Genomic DNA, 7,620 nt, shown 5'->3' with positions numbered 1-7,620 from the left:
GCCCATACAGGGCTGGTTGTTGAATATATACTGCTCAATAAATACTCACTGAATGACTCTCTTCAGTGAGGACTTGAAGGGTGGTGGGTGTGTGGGTGCCCTAGGCCCCTCCCCATAGGGGTTCCTATGCAGTTAACTTCTGAAGTGTTTGATTTGGCAGACCCTCTGAGCTACTTCATTATGGTCCATGTCAGTTTCCATTACATCATCCTCCACTCAAGGGACCAGAGCCTCGTGCTAAATTGGTGTGACCCTGAGGCCTGAAGTGGGAGAGTGGTTTGGGTGCTGGGCTATGCCCCCATTGGAGTGAGTCCCACCATGTCGATTGACTCTAGTCCAGGAACCCCCCACCCCTCTCCATGGCCTTTCAAGGAATGGGTGGGTCTTTTTTCTTCCCCTTTGGAAGTGTTTTTTTAAGTGTGACTGCCCTCTGGTGGCTAAAATTATATATGTAAATACCCCATGGGGAATGAGAGTTTGCCTAACCGAGCAGGTTACCGAGTTTGTTTGGGATATGGGTGGGAGGATCGGAAGTAACACCCCTTTCTGCATCTGTTGGCACAAAGGTCGGATTTCAGGTACTTAATTGGACCTGGATCATTTTGGCTATAAGCTTCCTGAGGGCTGGAACCACTTCTGTTTCTGAGTGCCTAGCACAGGGTCTGGCACACAATAAGTGCTCAGAAATACCCACTGAATGAAGGGATCAACTTGCAGGCGTGGCGTGAAGGAAGAAAATGCAACCTCATTCATTTTTATCTTATTTTGTTGCTTCTTCAATAGGTGATTCATAGATGCTGAAAAGGCATTTGAAAAAATTCACCATCTATTATTTATTTTTTAAAAACTTAAAAAATCAGAATAGGGGGACTTCTTTGACATGATAAATAAACAAATCTGAACTGAGGCTTAAAGATGAAATTCCTTTACTGAAAGGATTTTTACTCAATTCAGGAACACAAGGCTGTTCCTTTTGGCAGATTGTATGTTCCAAAGGTGACCACAAGGAAATCTTTTATCCCACATGCTTTTCTTAGAATGTAATACTGACAATCCAACTACTGGGTGAAGAGTCTATGTTCCTCCCTTGCCCTTGACTCTGTGGGTGGTCTTCGCAAATCTGTCTGGGAAGATATAGTACGGTGTAAGTGATGCTTTGTGACTTAAAAAAAAAAAAAAGAAAGTTTATTTATTTAGGGGCACCTGGGTGGCTCAGTTGGTTAAGCAACTGACTCTTGATTTCGGCTCAGATCATGATCTCTTGGTTTTGTGAGGTTAAGCCCTGCACTGGGCTCTGTGCTGACAGTGGCGAATCTAGCTTGGAATTCTCTCTCTTCCTCTCTCTCTGCCCCTCCCCCATGCATACACTGTCTCTCTCAAAATAAATAAAGTTAAAAAAAAACATTTAAAGTCTATTTATTTTGAGAGAGAGAGTGTTGTGCACAAGTGGGGGAAGGGCAGAGAGAGAGAGAGAGAGAGAGAGAGAGAGAGAAAATTCCAAGCAGGCTCCACACTGTCAGCCCAGGGCCTGACTCAGGGCTTGAATTCACACTGTGAGATCATGACCCAGGCTGAAACCAAGAGCCAGATGCTTAATTGACTGAGCCACCCAGGAGCTCTGATGCTTTGTGACTTTTAAGGTTAGATCATAACAATGCAATACACCTCTGTCTTTCTACTTCTGTCATGCCAGCTACCATATTGGGAGAGATCACTCAGAGAGGTTATGTGCAAGTGTGTCAGCCAGAGGCTGGCAGCCTGGGACCCCAGCCAACAGCCAGCAAGAACCACCAGAAATGTTGAGTGAAGACATCTATGATTCCACCCCTCAGCTACTGAATCATTCCCAGCCTTTAAATCTTTAAACTTGAGGCAGCGGATAGATAGTAAGGAGAAAGGATAAGTCATGCCCACTGTGCCCTGTCCAGATTCCCCATCTACAGAACCTGTGATTATTTCATGCCAGTTTGGGGGTAGTTTGTTACACAGCAATGATGACTAAAACATTTACTATTACCACTATCACCACCTTGGTATTGCCACGAGAGTACCTCCTAAGAAAAAAATGAGAGGAATCAAAATTGATAAGGGGGAAGTAAATTCGTCATTTTTTTGCAGTGAAATAATTACATATCTGGAAAAGCCAACAAAACCAGCTGAAAAAGAGTTAGAACAATAAGACAATTCAATAAGGGGCTGGGTTCAAAACCCAATTTATTTCCATTTTTTACTTGCATTAATGACCAGTCAACGTTGTGACTCCCATTATCAAGATTTCCGTAACATTGGAATCAATTCTCATTTAGAGACACCATCCACAGAGGATACACACCAGTGGCCAGTTTAGCAAATAAAAATACAAGATGCCCAGTTAGATTTGAATTTCAGATAAACAAAAAAAGCCCCTTACTGTACCCCGCTTCATACATTTTCCTAAGAAATTAATTTTATTCCAAACAGATATTGTTGCTCAGAGAGCAAGCCTGGACACCCTCCCTCTGGAATTTCTCCCTTGGGCAATGGTTTTATTAGATGTACCAAGGCGCTTAAAGCTTTTCCCACAATGTTTGCATCTACCCAGTGTTGAACTGAATGGGTATATTGGTACTTATGGCCCATGTGAATAATAAAAGGAGAGAATAAAGATGAATTACAGTGTTTGGACTTTTAAAAAATATTTTTACACATTTTTTAAACGTTTATTTATTTCAGAGAGAAAGAGACAGAGCGCAAGTAGGGGAGGGAGACACAGAATCTGAAGCAGGCTCCAGACTCCGAGCTGTCAGCACAGAACCTGACGCAGGGCTCAAACTCTTGAACCATGAGATCAGGACCTGAGCCAAAGTCGGATGCTTAACCGACTGACCCATCCAGGTGCCCCTTAACATTTACTATTTATTTATTTATTTATTTATTTATTTATTTATTTATTACCATTTATTTTTGAGAGACAGAGAGAGACAGAGCATGAGCAGGAGAGGGGCAGAGAGAGAGAGCGAGAGAGAGAGAGAGAGAGAGAGAGAGAGAGAGAGAGAGACAGAATCCGAAGCAGCCTACAGGCTCTGAGCTGTCAGCACAGAGTCTGACGTGGGGTTTGAACCCACAAACTGCTAAATCATGCCCTGAGTTAAAGTCGGATGCTTAACTGACTGAGCCACCCAGGCACCCTATTTTTTATTTTTTTAAGTAAGCTCTACACCCAAGGTGGGGCTTGAACTCACAACCCCAAGATCAAGAGTCACATGCTCTACTGACTGAGCCAGCCAGGCGCCCCTATAATGTTTGCACTTTATATGTCCACAGTGTTTCAGTGGTCTGTAAGTCAGTTATAAACACGTCTGATTGATATCAGGGTTTTGAGATGATACTTGCTTCCTACAAAAGGATGTGAACTGGGGTGACTGGGTGGCTCAGTCGAGCATCTGACTTCGGCTCGGGTCATGATTTTACAGTTGGTGAGTTTGAGCCCCGTGTCGCGCTCTGTGCTGACAGCTCAGAGCCTGGAGCCTGCTTCTGATTCTGTGTCTCCCTCTCTCTCTGCCCCTAACCCGCTCGCATTCTGTCTCTGTCTCAAAAATAAATAAACATTTAAAAAAAAAAAAAGGATATGAACTGAAGTATAAATTTCAGACCAAGTGGGGTGATATGGAGAAATCTACATTAAAGCATAAACGGGGCACCTGGGTGGCTCAGTCAGTTGAGCATCCGACTGTTGGTTTCAGTTCAGGTCATGATCTCACGGTTCACGGGTTCGAGCCCTATGTCAGGGTCTGTGCTGACAGCGGAGAGCCTGCTTGGGATTCTCTCTCTCTGTCCTTCCCCCACTCATGCTTTCTCTCTCTCTCTCTTTCAAAATAAATAAATAAACTTTAAAAAAAAAGTATAATTCTTTCTACCTTTGAGAAATGTGCTGAATCATAAATGGTGTGGGAGAGGAAAGCTGAAAGCCGGGCAATAATACAACAGAAGTGTCTGCCAAGGTTCTCTTTTTGCCGCATCTGCTGGGAGAATGAAGACTGTTCTCAGCAATGAGACTGTCAACATTCCAGAAAGTGTTGACATCACTCTGAAGGGGTGCACTGTTACCGTGAAGGACCCCAGAGGAACACTGTGGAGGACTTTCAGTCACATCAATGTAGAACTCGTAGTCCTTGAAAAGATAAAGGAGAGGCTCTGAACTGATAAATGGCAGAGAAATGGAAAGGAACTGGCTACCGCCCGCGTTATCTGCAGTCATATACAGAACATGCTTGGGGGCGTTACACCGGGCTTCCGTTACAAGATGAGGTCTGTATACACTCATTTCTCCATCAGTGTTGTTATTCAAGATAATGGTTCTCTTATTGAAATCCAAAATTTCTTGGGCAAAAAATACACCCATGGGATTCAGATGAGGCCTGGCATTACTTTTTTAGTATCTCAATCCCAGAAAGGTGAGTTAATTCTTGAAGGAAATGACATTGAACTTGTATCAAATTCAGCTGCTTTGATTCTGCATGCCACAAGAGTTAAAAACAAGGATATCAGGAGGTTTTGGGGTGGTATCTGTTTCTGAAAAGGGAACAGTTCAGCAGGCTGATGAATGAAAGCTAAGTTGCCCAGCTACAGAAACAGCAAGATGCCAGATGATTCCTCAGACTTATCTGTGGTATTTTAAAGATACAATAAAAGATGCATATTGATTGGTTGGGGGGAGAGAGAAATGTCTAACAGCAGCAGATTAACGAGAACAAGATCGGTGATCTGGAAGACAGGTTGGTAAAAATATCCAGACTTGAGGAGAGAAAAATACGGAAAAAATTGAGGGGCGCTAGGGTGGCTCAGTCAACTGAGCATCCGACTCTTGAATTTGGCTCAGCTCATGGTCCCAGGGTCATGGGATAGAGACCTGCATCGGGCTCTGCGCTGAGTATAAAGCCTACTTGAGATTCTCAATCTCTCTCTCCCTCTGCTCCTTTCCCCCACCTTATGTGCTCTCTCTCTAAAATAAAAAAAAATAAAAATTAAAAAAAATATGTTAAAAATATTTTTCAAATATCTGTAGATACTGTTTTGATGAATAAGTTCCAATTAATATAAAACGATGTTAATTTCTGACCTCATATTAGCTTTTTGTTACTGTATATTTTCTCAGTCATTGGTTACTAATTTTACAATTTTTTAAAATATGTTTTACTTATTCTTTTTGAGAGAGAGAGAGAGGCAGAGTGTGAGTGGGGAGGGACAGAGAGAGAGGGAGACACAGAATTTGAAGCAGGCTTCATTCGGGCTCTGAGCTGTCGACACAGAACCCAACGCGGGGCTTGAACTCATGAACTGCGAGATCATGACTGAACCGAAGTTGGACACTCAATCGACTGAGCCGGAAACTGAGACCCAAAGAAGTAAAATGACTGACCAGGTGTCACACCCAGTCACTGACTGAGTTGGGATTAGAACCCAGGCTTATTTCCCACCCCAAGGATCTTTCCTCTGTATCACCTACTTTTGGCTAAACTGTAGTAAGTCTCAATCTCCCTTATATGGCCTTGCATTAACATTGTAGTTTCCTTGCCTATAAGACCAAAATTTGGACGGGACAGTCCCTTCCAGTCTGATATTCTGTGAATTTATAAACCGCTGGAGACTGAGGGGGAAATTCTTATCTATCTTTGAGGTCCCACAACCTAACACATAGTATTTAATAAAGCTTGTTAACAAATAAGTGAATGAATGAATGGGTGATGAGGGAGGGAGGGAAACTATTATATCCTTTGGACACCTGGGAGTTTACGAGATGCCTTCATGGTTACATTGCCAGGAAGCAGGATCAGTGTCTGAACATGCCGTAGAAAATCTGGATCCTGAAAAGGCCAGAGAGAGCAATTCTCTTTCACAACGCAGTGGAGGCAGGCTGTCAGCCCACGACCGCCGCTGCAGAATTTAAAGAAAATTGTCATTGTGCGAGCTGGGCATGGTAGGATCAACCTAAAAATATATACCTGTACAACGTGAGAGGAAGCCAAGGTCAGAAGGACAGGCGTGCAGCGTGGTACCAAACACAGCTGGCAGAGTGGCCTCTTCAGGTTGTCTCTCGTCAAAGACAGGACACACAGGCACAGGGTCCTGGCCACACTGTGGTGTGCCATTGGTCATGTGCTCCCATGATAAATCACAAGAAGAAGATCCCCTGGCAACCAAACAGGCTCCAAGGACATCCACACACAATCCTCAGTCTACTCTTAAAATAGCTTCGGAAGCATCTTGATGAGAAACGGCTTTTCATTCATGCTGCACTTCTCACCCAACGTGCGGCTCCACAGGCCTCCCATGCAGCAGAAGCTGTAACAGCTAATCCTATTCTGCTGGCAACTCAAGCCCCTGCCCAGACCATGACTTCTCTCTCTCTCTCTCTTTTTTTTTTTTGGAAAGGTTTTATTTTTAAATAATCTCCACACCCAACATGGGCTTCGAACTTACAACCCGGAGATCAAGAGTCGTATGCTCCGCTGCCTGAGCCAGCTGCGTGCCCCAGGACTTCTTAATTTAGTATAAGCAAAGGCAAATCTACTGCCAGTACTGCCCTTCCCACAAGGCGGAATATGAGGCAAAGCACAGGGCCTCTTCACGGCATGGCCCTCAATAATGCAATGGTCCCTCGATTTGTGCCACCCTGGCTGGACTCGCACAGACAGCTGAAACTGGGGGGAGAAAGTTTCACAGACCTAGAAATGGGGGTGTAATGAAGCAGCACAAGCAAAATGGTCAGAGCAAAATGGTCAAAATCAGGTATCAAAAGCTGGCTTTAGGCAGAGACAACGGCACACAATGTACGCTCCTAGATTGGAAAAACAATTGTTATGAAGTACATTATTTTTTTCATAAACATTTTATCTGCCTGAGCATCCCATGGGTTTTTTTAAAAGATTTTATTTTCAAGTAATCTCTATACCCACCGTGAGACTCGAACTTAGAACCCCAAGATCAAGAGTCACAGTTTCCACTGACTGAGCCAGCCAGGCGCCACTGAGCATCCTGCATTTAAAATTTTTTTTTCACATTTATTTATTTATTTTTGAGAGACAGAGAGAGACAGAGCACAAGCGGGGCATGGGCAGAGAGAGAAGGAGACACAGAATCTGAAGCAGGCTCCAGGCTCCGAGCTGTCAGCACACAGCCTGAAGCGGGGCTCGAACCCACAAACGGCGAGATCGTGACCTGAGCCAAAGTCGGATGCCCAACTGACTGAGCCACCCAGGCGCCCCAGCATCCTGCATTTAAAAAGCTGAAGGGTAGGGGCACCTGGGTGGCTCAATGAGTTAAGTGTCCGACTCTTGATTTTGGCTCAGGTCATGATCTCACGGTTCATGAGTTTGAGCCCTGCATTGGGCTCCATGCTGATAGCAAAGAGTCTGCTTAAGATTTTCTCTCTCCTTCTCTCTCTGCACCTCCTCCACTATCACTCACTCTCTCTCTCAACCAAAAGAGAAATAAAAACTGAAGTATAATTAACAGTGTTATATTAATTTCAGGTGTAAAACATGATTCAACAATTCTATACGTTACACAGTGCTCACAGGTAAGTACAGTCAGTCATTGTCACCAAACATTTTTACAATCTTATTGGCTATATTCCTTATG

The 7,620-nt window shown here is 43.8% G+C and overlaps 1 protein-coding gene and 1 pseudogene across 1 annotated transcript in view; one reads left to right on the top strand and one right to left on the bottom strand.

The window, feature by feature from the left end:
• Positions 1 to 1,016: 1,016 nt before the first annotated feature.
• Positions 1,017 to 7,620, bottom strand: part of HAUS1 (HAUS augmin like complex subunit 1) — a 29,577-nt gene continuing 22,973 nt past the window's right edge. Inside the window, exon 11 of the transcript XR_007145894.1 lies at positions 1,017 to 1,124. The gene's annotated coding sequence lies outside the window, so the exon portion shown is untranslated. The remainder of the gene's footprint in view (positions 1,125 to 7,620) is intronic.
• Positions 4,010 to 4,586, top strand: LOC125149317 (60S ribosomal protein L9-like; annotated as a pseudogene).

Source organism: Prionailurus viverrinus, chromosome D3 (genome assembly GCF_022837055.1).
Source record: "Prionailurus viverrinus isolate Anna chromosome D3, UM_Priviv_1.0, whole genome shotgun sequence".
Taxonomy (NCBI): domain Eukaryota; kingdom Metazoa; phylum Chordata; class Mammalia; order Carnivora; family Felidae; genus Prionailurus; species Prionailurus viverrinus.
Note: the sequence above shows the minus strand (reverse complement) of the source record. Positions and strands in the feature narration are given on the sequence as shown.